This window comes from Vipera berus (genome assembly GCF_964194415.1).
Source record: "Vipera berus genome assembly, chromosome: 3".
NCBI lineage: Eukaryota > Metazoa > Chordata > Lepidosauria > Squamata > Viperidae > Vipera > Vipera berus.
In genome coordinates, this window is record NC_138204.1 from 136,117,671 (window position 1) to 136,144,081 (window position 26,411).

At 37.7% G+C, this 26,411-nt stretch overlaps 1 long non-coding RNA gene across 1 annotated transcript in view; it reads right to left on the bottom strand.

Annotated features, from left to right (window-relative positions):
- Nucleotides 1–4,884: 4,884 nt before the first annotated feature.
- Nucleotides 4,885–26,411, bottom strand: part of LOC308664806 — a 132,232-nt gene continuing 110,705 nt past the window's right edge. The window contains exon 4 of the long non-coding RNA XR_014025748.1: nt 4,885–5,020. This is a non-coding gene — a long non-coding RNA (uncharacterized lncRNA). The remainder of the gene's footprint in view (nt 5,021–26,411) is intronic.

Below are 26,411 nucleotides of genomic sequence, written 5' to 3' on the forward strand. Positions count from 1 at the left end.
TATATAATTTGGTATGTCATAAATTGATCTTGTTCAAAAACTGAATAATTTCTATAAAATAAGATCATTCTGATCCTTAAGAGAAAGGGGAAATTTAAATTGTGTATATTGGGTTCATTTCTTTAGGGAACAATGGGAGTTCAATGTAAAGCAAGTTTAAAGTTTACTGTGAATAATATAGTAAAAGAAAATTGATCTAAATTATTCTTTTGCTGATACAATTACCCCAGGGATGATTGTTAAAATGAATACTATATATTCAAAGATTGTTGGTAAATAACAATGTTGAAAAATTAAGTCTGATCATTTAACATTATCTCTGGGCAAAGTCATAAATCTCAACTGTTTTGGAAGATGATCTAATTTCAGGATGAAACAAGTCCTATATGTTGGCCTTCTACTAAAACTTACATACTACAAAATACACTGAGTTGGCTTTATGTGTGATAACTGCTACTGGAATAGTTTAAACTTTTCACTGGAAATTACAGTTAATTCCTTCATTACAGGAATAATAGCTTAAACTATGAGAGTAAATATCAACATCCAAAGAGCTTCATACATGAAAAAGAAATCCAATGTAAGATTCAGTTTAAGTTGAAGCCATTTATGGAATGTAGTTCTGTACATGGCTTGCTGCTATATTTGAGGCTTGGGTTTTGTAAAGAGTTCTTTCCAGGCGTAAAACTGTTATTTAATTTATCAGCCAGTTTAAAATTTCATTAGCCCTGGGGGTACAGGACTAGAATATTGGCCATAGGAATGGTAGTCATGCCTGAGGCTGATGAGGGTCATGATCAAGGTTTCTGAAGAGTGGACATAACTAGCTATAGTACTTTGGCCACCTAATGAGAAGAGAGGACTCATTGGAAAAGATCCTGATGTTGAGAAAAGTGAAGGCAAGAGAGAAGGGCAAAGTAGAGAAGGAGATGGTTAGATAGTGTCAGCAATGCAATGAAAATCAACTTGGGCAAACTCCAGGAGACAGTAGACGATAGGGCAACCTGGTGTACTATGGTACATGGGGTTGTGAAGAGTCAGACAGGACTTAGCAACTGGACAACAGCAAAGGTAGAGTGGAAGAATTCTGTGGAAGAAGATTAGCTTAAATTCCAAAGCAAAACATACATTTGTGGAGAGAGAAACGAAGAAACAAAAAGTAAAACATTGGCATTATAGTGGCAGGATGATATGTAATTAATATAATCTCTTTCTCTCAATCCAAGCTGCATCATCAAATAAACCTATTTATTACTAAAAGATTTACTTCTGTAGGTTACAAAAGTGTGAATGAGGTACCCACTAAACTATTAGCATTCATAGTAGAGTCAGTAGGGAATTCCCAATTATGCAGAATGCTTGTAGTCAACTCATAATAATTTAATCAACATACCTGTGAAATCTCAAACAACAGGCATTTAAATTCCTAAGGCCAAGCGTAACTGTGTCTTTGGTGGTGTTAATTTAAAAGTGATATCACTCCTCAGTGAATACTAACATTTATGCATGAGATGTTAAATTAATGCATTTTGTCTCATACTTTTTGCTGCAATTTTCTTCCTTAATAGTGATAGCTTTTGGAATGATTCCATAAATACAATTAAGAGGGCAAAGAGGAGAGTAATTTGTAGCCTGAGACAAGTATATAACGGGCAGTAAAGAATGAAAAAGGAATAAAATGACTTTGACATAATTTATTTGACTGACCTTGAATGGGGCTGAGGTACTCAAATTGGTACATTTCTGTTTCCCATGGAATTTGGAGCTGTGCTGATGTGGAATATAGGTTTTTAAAATCTCAAATAGAAGAAGAGCCTAATTAATTCAATTTTACATATTTGGCTTATGGGATAGAGCTGCTTTGTGCAAGAAACAGAAATAATGGCAAACTGAATCTTTTTATGCCAACATTAATTAAAGCAATTTCTCAGCAAAGTTATTATTGTACTGTATTGTACTGACAACTAAAATTCCTTCAAGACTCTGTGTGTGTCACACATTTCCCCAAATGTTTCGTTATTTCTTCCTGTGATATTTTACAGTGAGACACATTATACGTGAGAGGTACAATAATTTATGCTTGTTAACATATAGCACATAAATAAAATTGTCTGGGATCAGCTAGCTTTCTTAATCCCATGTTGGATATACACTTTCAATCTCGCCCTTTACCACAAAGATCCTTTTTTGATATGTTATGAAGCCTTGTCTCTCAAAGGGCGAGGGAAGATCATTTCAACTGGCCCGTGGGAAAGCAGTCCTGATGTTTGTGGGGACAGAGTGAACAGATAGTGAGCAAATAAAGGTATATTTTTTTGGAATTGTTTTGTTTGTTTGTTTGTTTGTTTGTTTGTTTGTTTGTTTTATTTAAATAATGTAGGATTGGGCCTGACTGATATCCCTTTGCAGGTCAATATTTCTGACATGTTGCTTAAAAAAAAGCTCTGGTCTGTACAAAACCCATTAGGATTAGTACATTAGAAGACAGCTCACTTAAGGTGTTGCTAAGTGGTTTCCATTAACAAGAGTGGGATTTTTTCTATAAGTGTTAAAATGAACAGACTGCTTGGGTTAAAAATTAGCTCGAGCCAATAGCTCACAAGAGCTAAATGCAGGTAGATTTTAATTGAATTATGTCAGTCAGGAAGTGCAGTCTGAGATGCATTGTGGGGTTTTTAACAGGTTTAAGCTTGTTTATCAAATCTTCCTGACAAGATCAATTCTCAATCTTGTACCACTTAAAGTGTATCACAAACACTTATATGGCACAGAGGGGGGATTGTGGGAGATCAGCCACCCCAGAGAAGGAAATATTTGGGGGGGATATTAAATAGACAGCATATTATATTTTCCCCAAAGAATATTAAAGGCAGAAAAGCAGGGCCAGTTTTTCTTAATAGCCCCAAGCAGAAACTAAACAGGCCAGGTCTGTAGAAATGCAGATTTGATAATCCCATTCAGAAGGATTGAGGCCCTATTCATGAGTAAAAAATACATGCAGAAACCCATTCAAGATGGGATCTTTTAAAATCCCTTGCAGCAAAACTGATAGATAACAATAGCAGAGTGATAGAATTAGAAAGAGCAGCCCCTCACCCATCCAACACAGGACATAGCCATCGGCCACAGCCCCAGGAAGCAGGACATGACCTTTAGGACATAATAGGATTAACCCACCACCATCAGAATACAAAAAGGGCACACTCAGACTCAGGTCAAAGTACATGACACAGGAAATACAAAGCCACAGGAACAACTCCAAACACAAAAGCCCAAGAAAGTCTAAAAACCCACCATTCCCAGCAACATGTGGTCAGCTGCTCCAGAGCCACATGTCTTGTGGTTCTGCTCTTCAATAAACTACAACCTTCTTTCTAAAGCAATCTCCATTTTGTTTATTCCTGGCTTGGACTGGACCCTGATGAAGATTTTTCTTTCAACAGATCAAAATGGTAGGCAGCCTTTGGGTAACTTTTCCCTGACCTCTTTGGTCGCTGTAAAGATGCAGCTGTCAAATAGATTGATAGATAATAAACTTCCCACGTGTAAGCAAGAACAGACATCTCTGCTTTTGATCCCACATCACTCATGTTGCCAGTTGCAATATTCTAAAGCTTGATAATATAACCAAGCTTGGATGCCTGCTTAGATACCAAAGAGCTTTCTTGCTTCTTTTTTCTTTATTTTTCAATAAAGTTTTATTCCTTCTCCTCCTTTTTTCCCCATGAACTGATTTTAGCAGTGATGGAGAATCATCGTTCCTGTATTGGTTAAAGTCTTTGATTAAGGGCACTTGGCTTTTACACCCTCCTTATCAAACCATATTTTAGATCTTCTTTTATTAATCCCCCATTTTCTTTTGCAAGATAATTCCTATATTTCAAAAGGCATTAATTTATTATATAAGCTATAAATCTTTTCAGGAAACTTTTCACTTATTAGCAACTTAAATAGTTTATGCAAGTTATCAGATTTATACACTAAGTGCTTTGGGCTTTTGATTTGTGCTGTCCAAAGACATATTTTAGCATTTGAGTACAATTCTGAGCAATAGCATGTTCTTTACATGTGGTCCTCTTTTTGATAGCAAACTTACATTTAAAGAGAAGTGATTATTAATCAGTGATTCCTACTTTAAAATTAGTGATTGTATTTATCCCTCTATGGAAACATATACAATAATCAGTAATGTTCACTTCATGGATCCAAGCAGAAAGAATAATCTCCATTCAGAATTAACAAATCTAAGTTGTTGACCAACAGGGTTAGGAAACATCTAGAGATGTTAACTCCTATCTTTGTGGTTACATATTGAGGAAGGAGCTAACAACATGCCTGGCTCAGGGAAAGAATAGCATTATTCATACAGTGCAAAATCATCTAGTCCTAATATTAAACTCTCAGGCTACTATTCTTTGGCATCTATTCTGTTATTTATATTATGTACACTTCTGTCAAATTCCAGGATTCTGTCATTTGTTTTTATAAAGTCTCAGGAGTGAGATACATATTTACACAAGCAGATTGATGTGGCATTGAAATCCAAGCCCTGCCCTTCTATGTATGCATCAACATTGAACACAAATTCAAAGAGCCAGAGCTTGGATCATGACCCTACTTCCACCTTTCCACCTGTTTTGACACAAATGTCCTGAAGACATTGCTGGGTATAAAGAAAAAGACAACTGCAGCCATGGTCTACTTTTCATCTGCTTCTTGAACTTTACCTTGCAATGACAATTTCAAATGTAACAAATGCTAGTGGTGCTGAAAATTGATTCCCCAACACATTGGAGTAAAGGGGTAATTTTGGACTTTGAGCTTAATAGTTTCATGAGTTCTTTAGACACAAATTGATAAGGGCTCACCAGAGCTTTGAAGAAGTGCCAAGATTCAATGTGCTTTAACAATGACCCATGAAAAGAAGCAAAGCTAAGCATCATCTTCCTCATACTCTATTCCTCCTCTTTCTCCTTCTCCTCTTCTTCCTGATCTTCATCCTTGGTCAAAAGGACAATTTCTAAGTTTGAAGGAGGAAAGCCAAAACAGAAAAGCAGAACAAGGAGAAAAGTCAAGAAGGCAACACTCAAATAGTTAGTTCCTGATATGTAGATTTTGTTTTAGTTGACAAAATGACAAAAAAAACTAGAGATTACAAGGGGAAACAGAATTTTGAAGAGATATTTGTAGGAAGGCAAAATTGTACCCCATAAGACATTTAGGAACAAATTCTTCCAGGCATAGGCACAAATGTATCCTTCAAACTGAGTACAATCAAACAAGTGATGGATAAAACAACCTGGCTCCATTTAAATCTTTGGGGAAAAGGGGAATGGAAATGGTTTTTGATCTCAGGATAAAAGTCTGTGCTCACTACTGTTGCCAGATATGCTCAGCATCAATAAACTGGATTGCAGGCTTACCAGAGCATGTGAGTTTTCATCTAAGCAAAGCTTCCACTCTACTTTTTAATCTCATTTTTTCCTTCTTCTGAACTATTGCATCTCACTGGGAGTTTAGAAATAACACTCTTCACTTGAAAAGTGGCTTTTAGGTGTCTGGGTCATACCATTTATCAATGCAGATACTAGCTGAAAAGACCAAACACAAATACACATGGCTAGCTAAAAGGATGCTCATCTTAGTATCTGAATTTTCTGTGTTTCCTGAATGCTTGCTTTGCATGAACATATGAGTATTTTTAGTTGTATTAGCTCACAGGCCAGTAGATTGGCCACCTACTGTGCAGTCAGCTCTTCAGTAGCAGTAGCAGCAGTGGAGCCATCAAAGCCAGTTTTTAAACATTTATGACTGGAAGATAAAAATACATGTAGTCCTTGGTTAACTATGTTAATTGGCCCTGGAATTTTTTTTTGTGAAGCAACACAGTGTCACATCACTGCATCACTTAGCAAACCCTGCAATCCCCATTGCCATTATTAAGTGCAAGATCATGGGTCATTAAGCGGGGGCCACCTTGCTACTTCCAGTTGGCATCTGATGAACAAAGCCAAAGGGAAAAACAAGAGGAAGTTGCAAGTCTCAGGTGGTTTGCAGGCTAGCTGGCAAGCAGCTGCTGTCTGGAGAGGGAAAGTTCACAAGCCTGTTTGGGTTTCTGGCAAGATGACACATGAATATAGCAGGATTTGAAAAAGGTATGTAGGGTGCGCAAGTGGCCAGTAAGGTACAATGGGACTGAGTGTGGCTGCTGCAGGATGGGGAAGAGGCTGCCTGAGGGTGCAAGCAGCCCCATTTCTCTGATGGGGCAAAAGGCCTAGAACTTCAGTTCAGCAAGAAATCCCAGAATCATAGCACCTCCTTACGTCTAGTCAAGATAGTGAGCCCAGTGGAGGATAACTGGCGATGACCATAAAGATCAGCTGGGTATGTGATAGACATGGTAGAGGAAGCAGTCCTCAATGCAGGCTGATTTGAACTTTTATCACATGATCATGGAGGACACTGCAATTCAGTTTGAACATTCATTGCACCAATGGACATTAAGCAGGGACTATCTATATATTATAGGGACGTGGTGGCTCAGTGGGTTAGGACACTGAGCTTGTCGATCAGAAGGTCGGCAGTTTGGTGGGTCGAATCCCGAGTGCCGCGTAACAGAGTGAGCGCCTGTTACTTGTCCCAGCTTCTGCCAACCTAGCAGTTTGAAAGCACGTAAAAATGCAAGTAGAAAAATAGGGACCACTACGGTGGGAAGGTAACAGCGTTCTGTGCGCCTTTGGCGTCTAGTCATGCCGGCCACATGACCACGGAGACGTCCTCGGACAAGCGCTGGCTTTTCGGCTTTGAAACGGAGATGAGCACTGGCCCCTAGAGTCAGAAACGACTAGCACGCACGTGCAGGGGAACCTTTACCTTTATCTATATATTGTTTCACAGAGTGCGTAGAAAGAATGAGGAAAGAAAAGATTAGGAAAATTGTGTTGGATGGATAAGATCTGCAAGATCTGGAAAACAAAAGGCAATATATGAATCAATTATGGATATAGAAGAAGCCAGAAAAGTTTGCCAGGAGAGGAGGATACAGAGATATATACTAGATTTAGATTCATGTATTTTTTTATCTCTGCTTTTCTTTTGGTCATTACTTCTCACTCTCTCTTTTTTTTTTACAATCATCTTCAAAGGGAAAATTGTGATAGGTAAGTATGTACATACATAGGAATGCACATATATAACCACTAAGACAAAGGCTCATTTAGGTGGCTCTAGTAGGTTGGTGCCTGTTGGATCCAGACAATGTTTCTTCTTCATAGTGGTGGCAGCCTTGTGAATGATCTCTCTCTCTAATGATCAATCAGCCCTGACTTTGTCAGTCTTTAGGAAGGCTTTAAAAACATGATTATTCCCCCAAATGCTTCCAAGTTGCCCTTGGAAGAAAGGAAGAAAGTGAAATGAAATTCTGTGTTAATGATTATTATTGCCACTGTTATAGTTTTAGCTTGGCTGTTGTTTGTCAGCTACTCAGGGTCTCATTGTTCGAGTTGGATGGTCATATCAATTTTTGACATAAATAAACAGATGAAAGTCACAACATGGTAAAACTACACTACCGTATTTGGCAGGAGGTCAGGGGTGGGAACCCTTCTGCTCGTTATGTTGAGTAGGAATATGGATTGCTTCCTCACAGCACAGTCCTGTGGAAATCAACCATTACATTATTTGGCAAGGGAGCCTAGCCCAGACTATGAATCTGTCAGGAAGAATTAGATGCATTTAATTAGAGCAGGCACAAGAAGCAAGGTTTTTTTAAAAAATATTGTCATGAATGTTATTTGAAATAAATTGAGATAGATCTGATAGGGAAGGGATATGAAGTCGGACGGCCTCCCAGATTTCATTTACTCTAGCTAAGGTTTCAACAGATCTGGATTTCTCTTATTTGCATTTGTTTGTAGTGTTAAACATGTTGGTTGGGCATACCCAAATATTGCAGTTATGAATCATTGGTACTTATTTCCATAATGCAGTCATTTGAGTATAGAAGTAAAATGGCAGGCTGGCAGGCAGGCAGGCAGGCAGGCAGGCAGGCAGGCAGAAAGAAAGAAAGAAAGAAAGAAAGAAAGAAAGAAAGAAAGAAAGAAAGAAAGAAAGAAAGAAAGAAAGAAAGAAAGAAAGAAAGAAAGAAGAAAGAAAGAAGAAAGAAAGAAAGAAAGAAAGAAAGAAAGAAAGAAAGAAAGAAAGAAAGAAAGAAAGAAAGAAAGAAAGAAAGAAAGAAAGAAAGAAAGAAAGAAAGAAAGAAAATATGCTCTTTTCCCCAAGCTATAAGGAGAGAAGGAATATCCAAGCCCATAAATCCGGAGAGAAATAACATTTAAAACTAAACCTTGGAGCTTGTAGCCAGGCATCAATTGACTGTGCTGATTAACTTAGTAATTCGGAGTATGTCAAGGAATCCAAAAAGTAGAAAGTAGAAAACCCCCATCTCCATGAAGAAGATTGTAGATGCATAATCCTCAAACAACTATTCCTTGTCACTTTAATCTTGTCATAAAATGCCCTGTGGGGCAATTCTGCTAGAAGCAAAGCTTTCAGTTGTGATGTTGGTGCTGACCAATAATAACATGTAAGAACTCTGGGGGAATGACACTGTTAGTGAAACTAAAATGTTAACTATTCAGGTCTGAAATAACTTCCAGAAGCAATATTTGAACAGAACAACAGCAAAAGCTCTCTAAATCCACTATCTCAAAAATCCAATATACCGTCTTAATATTCCTGCAAATAGAACTGATGCTGTGTAACCAAAGAACAGAGAACAATCTACTCTAATACTTTCTTCGATACAGCAAATAAAATTTTAACAGGAGCAAGATTCTTTTGGGTGGTCAAACAGAAAAAGTTGATGCTTTGGTAAGTAAGAAAAAAAATCCTATCCCCACACGTTAGTCAGTTATCTGAATGTATTATTTCTATAAGTCCGAGCTGTTTTTGAAATAAATTCTCTGATTATTTACTATTTGGACAGAGGCACTTTGGAGGTGTCTGATTTATGATAATTTTGGAAAATGCACAGCTTCTGTTTTAGGAAAGGAAAAGTTGACATTCCTTTCTGATAATATGGCAAGACATACTGTAATAAAATAGTGGTTAAGTAGACCTTAAATAGAGGTATATAAAAATGTCAATATCTTATAATCAATGCCCCATTCTTTTCATATGTGCATTGCTGCTATATCATAAAGGTAAAGGTAAAGGTAAAGGTTCCCCCGCACATGCGTGCTAGTCGTTTCCGACTCTAGGGGCCGGTGCTCATCTCCATTTCAAAGCCGAAGAGCCAGCGCTTGTCCGAGGACGTCTCCGTGGTCATGTGGCCGGCATGACTGGACGCCAAAGGCGCACGGAACGCTGTTACCTTCCCACCGTAGTGGTCCCTATTTTTCTACTTGCATTTTTACATGCTTTCGAACTGCTAGGTTGGCAGAAGCTGGGACGAGTAGCAGGCGCTCACTCTGCTACGCGGCACTCGGGATTCGACCCGCCAAACTGCCGACCTTCTGATCGACAAGCTCAGCGTCTTAACCCACTGAGCCACCGCGTCCCTTAGTGCTATATCATAGTTTCTATCAAATGCTTAACATTGGATTCAAACATAGGTTTAGTGCTACTTTAAGATACAGAAATCAAATAGCAACCAAGGCCGTCTTCTAGGACACTTGGTTAATGAAAGGGTAATAAATATGCAGTATATCTCATAACTTCACAGCAATTACAGAAAAAGAAACTATGGATTTTTCACACAAGAGCAAAAATGTGTCCCATAACAGGGAAGAAAAGCTAACCACTATAAATCAGCCATTTAATGTTCATCACCAAAAGATCTAGGCCTTGACTGTTTCAGTTATATTATAAATTCTGAGCACTGAAATGTCTTGTTCAGAGAAGAACATGTTCCCAAAATATCCCATGGTCACACTGAATGTTTCATCTGCAGACAGCCACTAGAAAAATGTGTTTTGCAGTTTCCATAGAATCTGGATAAAACCCAATTTTGTACTTATGTGCTCAGCTTGGGATACCTAATGACCATTGCCAAGATTGCCTTTTCCAGGTTGCTTCTAAGTGGTTGAAATATATATGTATATAAAGTAACTTTCAAATGTCTTTTTAATCCATTAATTTTCCCAGGAAATAAATTGTATCACAAGTCTTGAATTAGTAAATAAAACATAGTCAATTGAAATTCTGCCATAGTCCAAAACGCTACACTACTGCATATTTATCAAAGGAAACAATTTCTTAAAGTAAAGCACAAATTAGTTTTGCATCTAAATGCTATCATCTGCGGTCAACTATTATGTATACAAAGAATGCTTTAACTTCATGTGTATGGAGCTTTCTGACTACAAATTATTGTTATTATTATTATCATTAATCTCCAGGCTGGCCTTTGGATGCTTTTGACAATACTTTTTTTTTTTTAAAAAAAATGTTTTTTCTTTCTTTTTAATGATAGCAATAGTACTAGCATTTAGACTTATATACCACCCATTAGTGCTTTACAGCACTCTCTGGGAGTTTACAACGTAAGCATTATTTTTCATATTGCCTCCAACAACATGGGTCCTTATTTTACCAACATAGGAAGGATGGAAGGCTGAGTCAACCATTTCTAGTTTGTGTTGTTGTCCATGTTTGTTTATGCTTCTATTTTAAATGAGAATGGTGCCCTTTGGAATATCATTCTACCAGAAGTGAGATTGGCCTCTACTCTTTTGGCCTTAAAACAAGAGCCTGAGGACTTGGCTTTGTTATTTGCTTGGGGACCTAATAATGATGGGGGAGAATCCTGCTAGATGGCTTTATTTTTAGTAAGTTGAATTATTCTTTCAGAGATCTTTTAATGGTTGCTATAGTTTGTATTTGTTTCAATTGTTTTCATTGTATGATTGCATTTTTTGTATGTGTGTGTTTTTACTGAATGAGGTCACATGCGCTATGTGAGAAGAGCCACCATGTGTGAGTGTGTGTGTGCATGCATGCATGCATGCAAAAACTCCCCACCCAACCCTGAAAAGGCATGGCCAAGGAGAATATTCACTGATTTATAACCAGTATTTAAATTCATTGCTGCAAAGTAAGCTACCATGGTTAATTAATTCCTTTAATTCTCTCTTTTTTCTCTTTCTCCTTTCCCCTCCTCCCTATCTCTATATTTATTTGTTTCTCATAGGGGTGTCTGGGAAATGAGAAGAGGGGCAAATGGTCAATTGTAATGCCATGATACAAACTTTATCCCCTTTTTAATTGCTTGAAAGTGACACATTAAAGTATATATTGAGTAGAGATTGCATTATGACATCGCCACACGTTTTGCCAATTTCCTTCAGCTTCTTATGGATTTTCCTGTGCTCTCACAAACAAAAATGCACTACAGTACAGACATGAACACTTTCACAACAGAAACAGCACTAAAAAAAGGACAGATAACACAATGGAGTAAGATTAAAAGGAGAGGAAAGAAAAACGGAGGGGAGACATAAAAGACAAGGGGATGAAAGAAAAGATCTAGTTTAGTAAGCTATTCATGCAGAAGACATGGCTGCTGTAATTAGTAGCAAAGCAGTGCTTTTGCTTGTTTTTCAACATGTTTTGAAACTCCTCTTCCCGTTGTGTAAATAGCTCAGAAAATAGGAATATTCTATTCTCTATAATTTTATTTATTTTATTTTTATTACATTTATATCCCGCCCTTCTCCGAAGACTCAGGGCGGCTTACAAGCTTAGCAGTAGCCTTCATTCTATGTATATGCCTGCTTGTTAATGTCTCTAGGATATTTCCCAAAATGCATATACAGGATATATACCTTATTGCATCCCTCAGTTAATCTGTCTTTCCTCTACTTTTAAAAATGGAGGGAGGGAATCATGTCAAAAGCACATCTAGACTGTGATAATTTTGTTGTCAGGAGTGATTTGAAAAACTCGCCAATTTTCTACTGTGTTATTTTTCATAGAATGACTAAATAACCCTTGCTTTCCATTCTTGCCTGAGAGTTGACCCAGTTTACCTGCTGTTACACAGGATTGGTACCTTAGAGGTGCTTTGCTGCATGGAAGACACTGGCAGTCTGTTTCATACCTATGGCAAAGTTGCCACAGCTGCTTGGCTTTAAGACATGTATTGTACATACACAAGGAGTAGCAGTTGCATCTGCTTTCTTCACACAGCCCTGGACTTCTGTCTTTCTGTGAGTGGCCTGGAAAAGGCCAATATTTAAAGAATTCCCACAGAATCTGTGTAATACAGAAGGCATTTGAAAAAATCTCCAACACAGAACAAACATTTATAGATAGGAACTACAATAATAACATAAGGTCACTTTTAATTTCATGTGCTTAAATTATATTTGGAATTTGAGATGATAAGGATGTAAGAGAATAGTTTACATGGTTTACTTTTCCTACTAAAATGATGGAAGTGCATATTTATCCCCACAAGATGGTGCTCTATCCATTTCTGAGTCCCAAGGTTTGCAGAAACAACTTATAACTCAATTAAACTTTTAAAGTCATAAATTATTGAGGATACCTTTGCAACAGGAGCCAGTCTTGCTCCTGAGACTTTCATATTTACAAATAATTTGCATAACATTTCCACATGAGAGACTAGAAAATGTAGGACTCCTCCAGTATTCTCATATTTAATATCAACTACTCTGTTGAAGTGATTGTAATCCATTATCTTCTGTCATGAGGTCATGCAAGTATGGATTAAGACAGAATAAAAAATGTTGCTTTGGGTGTTCCACTGACTATTCTGAAATTCAGGAAAAAAGCAGTAGGGATTAATCAGCCAGGCCAGTATAATTAATTCATGAAAAAATACAGACATTTTTAAAATCTAAGTATGAAACATAGTTTTATCTGTTGTGCAATCTATAATAGTCTTATAAATATCTTGGCTTTTATAAATATGTTTATCGAAAGGAAGGAAGGAAGGAAGGAAGGAAGGAAGGAAGGAAGGAAGGAAGGAAGGAAGGAAGGAAGGATATTGTTTCTTGTCTTGCCCTCTGGTGTTTTGGAAAATAATTTGAGCCCCTCATCTTTGTGAAAGACTGTTATTGTGTCTCTCTAGTCCTTCTTTTCACTAGACTAGATCACAGGTCTGCAACCCGCGGCTCCGGAGCCGCATGCGGCTCTTGCAGCCGTCTCCTGCGGCTCCCAGTCCTCTGCCGTGTGCAGTCCAAAAAAAAAAAAAGTGGGACTAAAAAAGTTCAACCAATCAATTCAAATATGCAAGGTAGGTGCATATCTTGCCTTGGCTCCACTCTTCAGTCAAACCCTGTTCTGCGCATGTGCACATATTTTTTGCGGCTCCCAGTTTTTCCTTTTGTGAGGGAACCGGTTCCGAGTGGCTCTTTCACTATTTCAGGTTGCTGACCCCTGGACTAGACATACTCAATTCTTGTAACCATTCTTCATATGTTTTAGTCTCCAGCCCTCTAACCATCTTTTTTGCTCCTCTCTGCACTCTTTCCAGAACCTCAACATGCTTTTTTTTATATTGCAGTGACCAAAGCTGGATGTGTTCTTACTAAGGCTTTGTAAAGTGATACTAATACTTTATATGATCATGATTCTACCGCTAACAACAGAAGAATTTATTAATGCAGCCTAGGATTGTATGAATTGCATTGAATTTCATGAATTTCATGAGAAAGCATAGATTCTCTCATATTGCTGTCTTGAAGCAACTGGCATGTTGACAATTTGCTATGGTTCAGTCTGCTTGTTCATGCCTGGCCAATACATGTCAGAGTGTCTTGATGCCACAACATTTAATTTTTGTTTCATGAAGAAATATAAACATGCAAGTTATCCTGTTAGATTAGAAATTGCAAGTGAATCTGCTGTCCATGAATCTAACATGGTCCCCATTTTGAGGCCCATATATCAGTGGCAGAAGAATTTTATTACATGCAACATATTCTAAGTTCAATAGAAACATTTTTTAAATATATTCCCATGTTTATCATTAAAAATGCTTAGATGCAACTGGGAAATATTTGGAAAAAACCCAGGAGAATTACTGGCAGTCCTTATAATGGACTAGATAAAGAAATGATCTCACCCAGCATCAAGCTGTTTCCTATGTTCTCCTGTGTAATGCATGCTGTGTTTGTAAAAGGCAAGCAGATGTGAATATGCTAATATAATAATCACTGTAAGATGCTAATGCATTGGTGGATAGGAACCTGTATGACAGTGCATATGAGTGAGACCATGCATGTTTATAAGTAATTTGATCTGAAATGGGATTTTTTTATTATTATTATTGCTGTGTTATGGAACTGAAAGACAAAACACAGCTGCTCCTTGAAGTACGAGAAACTGTGGACAGTCCAGATTTACAGCAACACAACCTTTATGTAAAGTGCCCCTGTGGTCACTTTACCACTTTACCAGTTGACCACACATCATGTTCAAAACGATAAATCCTAGAATACAAACTGAAAGCAAACCCCACTCCTGACTAGCACTGATGATGTTACCTAGTTTGGATAATGAAACATCTGTAAGAAAACAACCAAGCTGAGTGAGCACCAAGGACCCCTCAAACTTAGGAAAATGCTACATGCTCTCCCACATGTACTTTTATCCATAGACAATCAGCTTCTTATTCCTACAGTTGTCTGGTGTTCCAATAGGAATCCTTGAAAATTGCATGCTGGATAAAGCATGATGTAATTTTTCTCAACCCACCTTGATCGTCTCCATTGCCAAGCCACCTTTTCAATGTCATAATTTAACCCAGGAATTAGTCCTGTTTGCTCAGCCTTGTATATCAGCTGAGTTTCATCTTAATCTGCATGGTTAATCATATAACACCCTATGTGCTATCCGACACCTCTTGGTTCCACTGGAAGTACAGGTTCACCATAGTCAGACAAATCTCAACAATACTACAAGTTGTATTTAATCTGAAGAAGAAAACAAACACCAGAGAGAGAGAGAAAATCTGTTGGGGTGAGCAAGCTGGTTCCAGATAGGTCAAGATTTAGTATGCCATATGATTACAGCCGAACGTTGGACCATAAGAAAGCCTGAGCGCCAAAGAATTGAGGCCTTTGAACTATGGTGATGGAGGAGACTCCTGCAAGTCCCTTGGACTGCAAGGCGTTCAAACTGGTCTTAGAGGAGATCAACCCTGACTGCTCTTTAGAAGGCCAGATCCTGAAGTTGAAACTCAAATACTTTGGCCACCTAATGAGAAGGAAGGACTCACTGGAGAAGAGCCTAATGCTGGGAAAGATTGAGGGCAATAGAAGAAGGGGACGACAGAGAATGAGGTGGCTGGATGGAGTCACTGAAGCAGTAGGCGTGAGCTTAAATGGACTCCAGAAGATGGTAAAGGACAGGAAGGTCTGGAGGAACGTTATCCATGTGGTCGCAATGGGTCGGACACGACTTCGCAACTAACAACAACAAGAAGAAGAATGATTATAGCCAGTGTGTATCCTCGCAGAACAAGGAGCGAAGGGGAAGAATGAATTACTGAGAAAACAGTTTATTATTTTATTATGAAGTGGCTCACCTTTCTCCCAGCAGCTTTATCGCTCATTTGCTTTTTTTCTCGCTGCATGGAGAACCTATTATCTGATCTCCTATCCATCTATATTTTCCCATTTGATTACTCTTTCTGGTTCTGCAAATTGACATGCACAGGTGGGAAAACCTCAGTGTTCTTGCCTGTCACACCCTGACATGGGTAAACATGTATGATCAACTCATTGGCTTGTAACAATGAAATACAAGTGGTCACCTTTTATAAACACCATCTTTCTTTTTCTCAGTTTTGATAGAAAAAGTTAATGCATGTTACTGAGTTGGAAGGTTTTTTTTAAAAAAAATTATCTTCATAAAATAATGTGTTTCAAAATAAACAAAACTTACAAAACTTATAAACACCTATAGGTTTAGGAAACCATTTAAAAATAGTGCACTGAAATATCCATACACACAAACACACATTAAATTTCATATTATTATCTGTAAGTAGTTGTATTCTTTATTTGCACTAATGAGATAAACATATACAGCAGCAGATATTTACTCTTTTTAAAAGCTGTAACATTTAGGTACAGACCTCTCCTTCCCACACAGACATATGCACTCACACATGCCAAGTTTTCTAAACATAGATTACTGTGGCAGAATTAAGCAATTAAAATTAAAAATCTATTTTTTTATTATCTTCTCCTGTCATCAGAGTCCTGCCATACCCTTCTGGAAGAGTGTGGAAGAGACACTTGTAAACAGTATTTTATTCTGTATTTCTCCTTTTTTTTCTTTATAGGTCGTGATTCAGGAAATGTTTGTCTAGCATTCTTCCACTGCAACAAACTAATAACAACCATTTTAAAATAGTCATTTTGCATTAAATCTCACTTTATTCAACCTAGTGGTAGGATGGCATTACACACCAAATTCACACAACATTGCCACCCCCACCAAATTTCACCCAGAAAAAAATTACTTCAAATCCTAAAAATCATTTATTTGTCTTACAATAAGCATTCCAACAGGTGAGTTTGGCCTTGGAGTACAAAATGAAGCAGGGCACAGGCTGATAGAATTTTGTCAAGAGAATACGATGCTCATAGCAAACACTCTTTTCCAACAACCCAAGAGACAGCTCTACACATGGACATCACCAGACAGTCAACACAGAAATCAGATTGACTATATGCTCTGCAGCCAAAGATGGAGAACCTCTATACAGTCAGTAAAAACAAGACCAGGAGCTGACTGTGGCTCAGACCATGAGCTTCTCATTGCAAAGTTTAGGCTTAAACTGAAGAAAGTAGGGGAAAGCACTAGGCCACCCAGGTATGAATTAAATCATATCCCTGTTGAATATACAGTAGAGGTGACAAACAGATTTAAGGAATTAGATCTGATAGACAGAGTGCCTGAAGAACTATGGACAGAGGTTTGCAACATTGTACAAGAGGTAGCAACTAAAACCATCCCAAAGAAAAAGAGATGCAAGAAAGCAAAATGGCTGTCTGAGGAAGCTTTGCAAATAAAAGAGGAAAGGAGGGAAGTGAAAGGCAAGGGAGAAAAAGAAAGATACACCCAATTGAATACAGAATTCCAGAGAATAGCTAGAAGAGATAAGAATCGCTTCTTAAATGAACAGTGCAAAGAAATAGAAGAAAACAATAAAATAGGGAGGACCAGAGATCTTTTCAAGAAAATTGGAGAGATGAAGGGAACGTTTAATGCAAAAATGGGCATGATAAAGGACCAAAATGGAAGGGACCTAACAGAGGCAGAAGAGATTAAGAAGAGGTGGCAAAATTACACAGAAGAACTATACAAGAATGAGCTTAACGTCCCTGATAATCACAATGAGGTGGTCACTGACCTCGAGCCAGACATCCTAGAATGTGAAGTGAAGTGGGCCTTAGAAAAGCTGAGCAACAACAAAGCTAGTGGAGGTGACAGTATTCCAGGTGAGCTATTCAAAATCTTAAAAGATGATGCAGTAAAACTGCTACACTCAATTTGCCAGCAAATTTGGAAAACTCAACAGTGGCCACAGGATTGGAAAAGATCAGTTTACATTCCAATTCCAAAGAAAGGCAGTGCCAAAGAATGTTCAAACAATCGCATCATTGCACTCATTTCTCACGCTAGTAAAGTTATGCTTAAAATCCTACAAGCTAGACTCCAGCAATATGTGGATCGAGAACTACCAGAAGTACAGGCAAGATTTTGAAGAGGCAGAGGAACTAGAGATCAAATTGCCAACATACACTGGATCATGGAGAAAGCTAGAGAGTTCCAGAAAAACATCTACTTCTGCTTCATTGACTATGCTAAAGCCTTTGATTGTGTGGATCATAACAAACTCTGGCAAGTTCTTAAAGAGATGGGCGTACCAGACCATCTTATTTGTCTCTTGAAAAACCTATATGTGGGCCAAGAAGCAACAGTGAGAACTGGACACGGAACCACTGATTGGTTCAAAATTGGGAAAGGAGTCCGGCAAGGCTGTATACTGTCTCCCTGCCTATTTAGCTTACATGCAGAGCACATCATGAGAAAGGCAGGGCTAGATGAATCAAAAGTTGGAATTAAGATTGCCGGAAGAAATATCAACAACCTAAGATATGCAGATGATACCACTCTAATGGCAGAAAGTGAAGAAGAACTAAAGAGCCTCTTGTTGCGGGTAAAGAAGGAGAGTGCAAAAGTTGGGTTGAAACTTAACATTAAGAAAACCAAGATCATGGCATCCGGCCCTCTCAACTCCTGGCAAATAGATGGGGAAGAAATGGAGGTAGTGACAGATTTTATTTTCCTGGGCTCCAAGATCACTGCAGATGGGGACTGTAGCCAAGAAATTAAAAGACGTTTGCTCCTGGGGAAGAAAGCCATGGCAAATCTAGACAGCACACTAAAAAGCAGAGACATCACCCTGTCAACAAAAGTGCACATAGTCAAGGCTATGGTGTTCCCAATTACAATGTATGACTGTGAAAGCTGGACCATAAAAAAGGCTGAGCCCCAAAGAATTGAGGCCTTTGAACTATGGTGCTGCAGAAGACTCCTGCGAGTCCCTTGGACTGCAAGGCGATCAAACCGGTCAGTCCTAGAGGAGATCAACCCTGACTGCACTTTAGAAGGCCAGATCCTGAAGCTAAAACTCAAATACTTTGGCCACCTAATGAGAAGGAAGGACTCACTGGAAAAAAGCCTAATGCTGGGAAAGATTGAGGGCAATAGAAGAAGGGGACGACAGAGAATGAGGTGGCTGGATGGAGTCACTGAAGCAGTAGGCGTGAGCTTAAATGGACTCCAGAAGATGGTAGAGGACAGGAAGGCCTGGAGAAACATTGTCCATAGGGTCGTGATGGGTCAGACATGACTTCGCAGCTAACAACAACAACAACAAAGCATTCCAATGCTTGTTCCTAGCTGTGCCACATAAAACATATGAAAAAAAATGGGTATGTTCATTTTAAAACAATATTTGGGTCATCCTATGCCTTTATAAAATTGCATTTATTTAAAGAAAGAAGAGAAAAACCTGTGGCTGTCTTTAAATGAGGACAGCCAGCAGGGCCAAACATAAAGGCTGCCTGGAATTGTGGTTTAGCAACTTCTGAAGATCTGTAGATTCCCCTTTCCTATTTAAAAGGTTAGAAATCAGCCAGTACAACAAAGTCTCTTCTTGTAAGGCAAAAATATGAATCCCATGAAGCAGAATCTGAAGGGGTATAAAGCAATTTAGACTGTAGTTGGCAACTTCTCATTGGTTAACAATTCTAGAAGCCACAGTCTTCAGGCTGTATGATGAATAGGGAATTCTGAGAGTTGAAATCCATACATCTTAAAGTTGCCAAGTCTGAACAACACTGCTTAACTGACTTAAAAATGGAAAAGTATTAGAATTATTCCTGTGTTTCTTTCCTTACTAGTGCATAATCCACAAGGCTGAAGTCTAGCAAATTATGGTTTCTGATGCATAGGTTTTCTTTTAAGATGACTACCTACCATTCACCCCAAAAAGAGGACAAAACTTTCATAAAATATGCACATAATGATTTATACTGAGAGATGATAATTTGGAAAGTTCACTGTCATATAAACAGAAATACAGTGCAGTTTACCATAATAGGGAAGATTGTAAAGTTGCAGTCTAGACTTAAAGTGGATTTCTATTGGGCAGATCTTGAATTGCAAGACATATGATCACTCTGTTTTATAGAGAGGGAGAGACGGATACCGTGAAGTGGTGAAGAAAATGCACTTTGAATATGTTGAAGATCACAATTATTTAACATTATTTTTTTTTAAAAAAATTCACTTATAAAATGTGAAAATACAAAGTGAATAGTAAGGAACAGCAGTAGGGGAAGGGGAAAAAGAGAAGAGTGGAGAGGAAGGGGGAAAAAAACATTGACTCCTGACTCCCTCTGTTATAGTAGAATAAGGCATAAATATTGAGTCCCGCCTTTTTACATTTCTGTAATAATATAAACTAGCCATTTCTATGTCAACAAATCAATCTAGACACTAAAACCCAAAATCATAGTATCATTTTTTTCCCACCACAAGCACAAAGTCCAGAAGCAGTTTCCAAGTAGAAACAAAAGTACTTGTATTCTTTTCTTTTATCAAAACAGTTAATTTAGCCCTCTCTGCTAATTCCATCAGCTTTTGTAGACATTTGACCATGGTGGGAATCGAAACATCCTTCCATTTTTGTGCATAGAGCAATCTTGCTGCCATCACCATGTATAAAATCAAAGTTCTATTTTTTTTCCAAGTCTTTTTCCATTAGACCCCAAAGAAAAAAAAATCTGGTTTAATCTTTATATTCACTTTAAGAATATTCTGCATTAGAATATGAATCCTACTCCAATATTTCTTTGCTTTATCAAATGTCCACCATAAATGATAAAAAGTCTCCTCTTTACATTTACATTTCCAACATTCATTTGAGACACCTTTATACATTCTAGATCTGGTGTTAAATACCAGTGATACATCATCTTGTAGAAATTGTCTTTTAAATTATAATTTAGTGTGAATTTTAAGCTTTTCATCCACATATTTTCCCATTGTTCAAGCATCACATTGTACCCAAATTACCTTGCCCACTGAATCATACAGAGTTTTACATGTTCACTTTCCAAATTCACTTTTAATAATGCTTTATAAACATTAGCAATAATATGATCATCACTACCACATAATACACAGGTGTCAAACTTGGGATGTCACATGACATGTCGCGATGTATTGTGACTTTTTTCCCATTGCCAGCAATGGGGTGGGCATGGTTTTAGTGTGACGCATCCAGCCCATGGGCCGGCAGTTTGAAATTCCTGACGTAGTAGGATTTCCAATTCATTTTTAATGAAGTCAAACACATGACTTTTAAAATCTAATTTAAATCTTTCTTTCATTTATAGATATGTAAACCGATGGCAGATGTAACCTTCTGATTCTAATTCTTCGTTGGACTTAAGGGTGGGGTCACCAAAATTGAAAGATAACATTTTACCATACGTCCACCAGTCTGGCTTCACCACCATTTCTTTTCTAAAAAAATGTTTCTTAGGGAAACACCCAAAGCGGCAACCTCATAAAAAACCTTGTTTTATATTTATTCCAGACTCTTAATAAGGCATAAATTTTCAATGTTTAAGTTCTAGTTCAAGTTCCATCACTATTGGAAATAAGCTCCGAAAGTAAGTTCTAACAAACTAGGTTTGCCAGTTCTTTTTCCACATGTCCTTTTACCTCTATCTATGGCTCTACTTGTTTATTTCATCACTTCTTCCTACCCATTCTTTACCTTTTCTTCCCTCACTTTTTGTTTCTTTTTCTCTATCTGGTTTAGACATCGGTTACAAGTTGAAATGCCTGATATTTTTTTTAAAAAACCTTATTTGGCTTTCTATAAAATGTAACATAAAAATATGGTTTTGGTTGCAAAGCTGTGTGGAAAATATCATAGTAAAATGTACCCAGAAGCACAATTTTACACAGTAAAAAGTCTATAATCCTAGGTATATCTACTGAAAGTAAATTCCATTGCCAGTGATAAATTTTATTAATTCAACAAATAAGAGCTAACAGTTCTTATTTCCTAAGGCAATGCAATGAAGCAACAGAGCCAGATTCAAATTCTCTATGCTGCTTTGTCATATGAACATTACTATGACAATCTGGGAAAAAGCCAAAGAAAAGTTAGACCTTTGCCTTTACAATAACTAATTCAGAGTGTGTAATTACAAACCAGAGATAAAGACCCTCAGCATGTTTTACATCCAAGGAATCCATTCACTGTGGTAATAAAATATTTGATTATGCTTTCTCACAATATCCTAAATGGTATGAATACATGGACATAATATACTAACTGGTAATCAAAAGATATTTATGTCATCCCTAGCCATTGGCCAACAAGTACAAAAAATACCTACATTTCTTTTTTCCACGAACCCCTGACTAAACATGTCTTTAGGACAGGAGCTTGCTAGGCTTATCCACATAATAAGAAATGACCAAATAGTAAATGATGGTCTAAATAACTAAATTAAAGGAACAAAGCTTTCCCTAATATTTCATCGAAAGGGTAGTAAGAAGATGGCTGAAGGTGATAAGGTAATTACAGGCTGTTCTTGACTTACAACAGTTCATTCAGTGACTGAAGTTACAACAGCAATGAAAAATTGACTCCTTACAGTTTTTTCACATTTAGGACCATTCCAGCATCCCCATGGTCACGTGATCAAAATTCAGATGCTTGACAACTGACTCATATTTATGACGGTTGCAGTGTTCCAGGGTCATGTGATCCCCTTTTGCAACCTTCTGACAAGCAAAGTCAGTGGAGAAGCCAGATTCACCGAACAAAATGTTTCTAACTTAACAGCTACACAATGATTCACTTCACAAATGTGGCAAGAAAGGTCATAAAATGGGACAAAACTCATTGAACAAATGTCTCACTTGGTAAGAAAAATTTTGGACTCAGTTGTGATCATCAGTGAAGGACTACCTGTAATTTGCATTTAGTAGAGCTATGCATGCTTCAGAAATCATTTAGAAGAAGAGTCCCACGCTTTATAGAAGAAAGGCAATGTTTTAAGAAGGAGATTCCTTAGAGCACTGACTTCTTTCAGGTTTGCTCTGTTATAAACAGCTGGGCAGGGATGCTGGTCTGCTGCAAAGTCCTAGAACATTCCAAGTTATTTTGAGAACTTGCATGGCCTTAACATTTAACTTCCTGTTTGAGGTGCTCCCTGTGATATTCAGATACATATTGTATATAGAAAGTTATTCTTGTGGGCCACAATACACACAAACTTGTAAGCTGGCCTGCTATTAGACTCAATCATATGCCTTTGAGGAAAAAATAAATGCATCAGGTTTAGAAGTAAAACAGAATGAAAGGTGAAAGAAGCAAACATTAGTTCCAATAATATAATTAAGTATTGTTAGTTTAATCTTATTTATAGAGAACCTTAGATGATCGAAAGCTAAATTGGGAGAATTGGTTTTGTAGCTTAAAACTGTAGAGATGAGAGTGAATTTTAGGAGGAACCCTCCTGTTCTACCACCTCTTACTACATTGGACAGCACGCTATCAGCAGTAGAATCCTTAAAGTTTTTGGGTTCTATAATCTCCCAGGATTTGAAATGGACACCTAACATTAGAATCATCATCAGAAAGGCATAACATAGAATCTTATTCCTATGTCAACTTATGAAGTTCAGACTGCCACAGGAGCTGTTGATACAGTACTACAGAGGAATTATTGAATCTGTCATTTGTACTTCTATAATTGTCTGGTTTGGTACAGCAACTAAACAGGATGGATACAGACTCCAACAGATAGTTGTTGTTAGCTGAGAAGTCGTGTCCAACCCATCACGACCCTATGGACAATGTTCCTCCAGGCCTTCCTGTCCTCTACCATCTTCTGGAGTCCATTTAAGCTCACACCTACTGTTTCAGTGACTCCATCAAGCCACCTCATTCTCTGTCGTCCCCTTCTTCTATTGCCCTCAATCTTTCCCAGCATTAGGCTCTTCTCCAGTGAGTCCTTCCTCCTCATTAGGTGGCCAAAGTATTTGAGTTTTAGCTTCAGGATCTGGCCTTCTAAAGAGCAGTCAGGGTTGATCTCCTCTAGGACTGACCGGTTTGATTGCCTTGCAGTCCAAGGGACTTGCAGGAGTCTTCTCCAGCACCATAATTCAAACAGATAGTTAGGACTGCCAAAAAAAACAAATGCAGGTAACCTGCCTTCCATAGAAGATCTGAATATTGCATGGGTCAGAAGGAGGACTAAGAAAACAACTACAAACCCATCCCATCGATCTGTTTCAATTCCTGCCCTCAGAACACTACTATAGGGCAGTACATACCAAAACAATTGGACATGGGCAGTTGTTTTCCTTGAGCCATCATTCTGCTGAACACCTAATCCTCACAGTACTGTTTTATGTTAAGTATATTCACTCATGTTGTATGGCTGTAGCATTATTATTGTCCTTCTCATTTTCTCTACTACCCCCTCTTATTGATATCATTATTATGATTATTATTACCCTGTTGTTTTGCATGTATACTGAGAGCTTCTGCACCATAGACAAATTCTTTCTGTTCTAACCACACTTGGTTTAATAAAGTATTCTATTCTATTCTATTCTATTCTATTCTATTCTATTCTATTCTATTCTATTCTATTCTATTCTATTCTATTCTATTCTATTCTATTCTATTCTGTTCTGTTCTGTTCTGTTCTGTTCTGTTCTGTTCTAGTCTAGTCTAGTCTAGTCTAGTCTAGTCTAGTCTAGTCTAGTCTAGTCTAGTCTAGTCTAGTCTAGTCTAGTCTATTTGCAGTTTATGCCTCACTCCCACAAGCTTTTTTAAAAATTGAACTATAAGCTCCATCTGTTCCATAAGCTTTATTGGATAAGATCTACACTGTGATACAATCCCTTAGCAAATTGTGGTCCTCCAAAATGCCACCAGAGACTGGAACAATTGTCAGGAAATCCTAAACACCAGGTGGCAAATTAAACAGTTTAAATGACCAATATATGTAAAAATATTTCAGTGTATTTTCTATCTGGTTATAGAACACTTTAATCCTAGTGAGATCAGCAAAGCATTATTATTTTTTTTCCAGAATTAAGATAACTGAAATGAAAAGTAACCATGTTTACACATATATGGGTGTCCACATTTTATATATTTACTCTGTGAGAAAGTCCAGAGTAAAACAATTTCAACATTCTCTGATTAAATCTTCATCTGGGCCTCAATTCTGTGCTGTGACATAAAAGACTAACTGGATCAGATGAAGAAAAAAGTTTTGGTCTCTAGCCTTAAAAACAATTACCTTGAAGAGAATTCCATTGAATTTGGTGGTGTTTATTAAAGGCTCACCCACACAACAATAATAACAAACTTTCCTCTGATCTTTGAGATGGGAGAAAAGAATGCAAACAGAAAAAGTGTTCTCCTGAACCCTACCTCTTTTTTACCTCAGCATTGCTGAAGCTGGTAATGTCAGTGCCTCTGCAGAAAATAATACAAAATATTTTCAGGTTAATCTCAGCAGTGGGCTAGCAACAACATGGTGGCTCCACTGGATTCCATATCCTGAGTGGATGATGTAGTGTGTCTACAGGCCTAGGCAAGATAGTTGTGTGGATGAGCTCTATATAACATTAAAAAAACTATACTCAGGGCACTTCTACATCAGCAATTTATTCACCCTGGAATCCCTCCTAATGTAATTTGAATCTAATTCACAATCATACTAATTTCTGCTGTCCTCAAAACAGAGAAAACATGATAGCCTCAGATAGCCTGGGCCCATACCATGAAAGGCTTTAAAGAGGATAACCAGCACTCAAGAAACAAACCAGCAACTAGTGCAGCTCATGCAACAACAGTGTGACATGGACCACTCGAAGGGATTTACCTTCTTTCCATCTATCTAACCAATAGGAAAGTCAAAGAACACCATCCAATCAGCATTCTGCTCCCTAAGGTATCCCTGGTCATATGGCAACAAAAATCTCATTAATTCTTTTCCAGTTCCTGTAAAAAAGAACTTGCTAAGCTTCCTCTTTATTTTCCAGCACATGTATATGTTTACAATGAAAAAAAGCCTGAAATGTTGCTTAAATGGAAATCTGCGCAAGGAAAGATTGATGGAAAAATGATGTAAATAAAAGCATTGAAATCCTTAAAAAGCTTCTGAGCTAACTTACCACCGTTCTTTCTTTCATTTAGAAGATCTTATAAACTATGAATGTGAAATGAGAGCAGGCCAGTAATTTCAAACTGGATTCTGTTCCCAAATGTTGTGGCCATGTTTGCAAACTGCTACAGTGCCTAGATTGCTGAAATGGAACAGATCAATTTCAAGTAATGGCTACACAAAAACACAGCTTTTGGGATAGTGATCCTTAGAGAGAAAGAAGGGCTAACTTGAGCCCAAAAGTGGAAGTAAGGTGGTGCCAATACAAAAAGAAAAAAAACACTGATAAAACAATCAAAATATGAAATCAATCAGATTTAGATAGATCCAAAATGATGTCACACATAGCTATAGAAATAACCTTAGTAAATTTCACTGCCTCTTATTTCCTATGGATTAATGTATTTATGTTTATAAATTGCCTCATGGAAACAGCAGTTACATAACTACATTTGAGCGCCAAAAGGATGAAAGCATGAAATCCTAATTCAATAAAACAAAACATGTTTGTGTTGAATTTTTAATCTAAGCTATTAGAGCAGTGTGTATTGGTTTATTTCTACCAGTTAAAGGCTCTGTCCATCAAGGAGATGTGAACTAGTGAGAAGGCCGACATGTGTGACCTTGATTCTCCAATCCATGGGG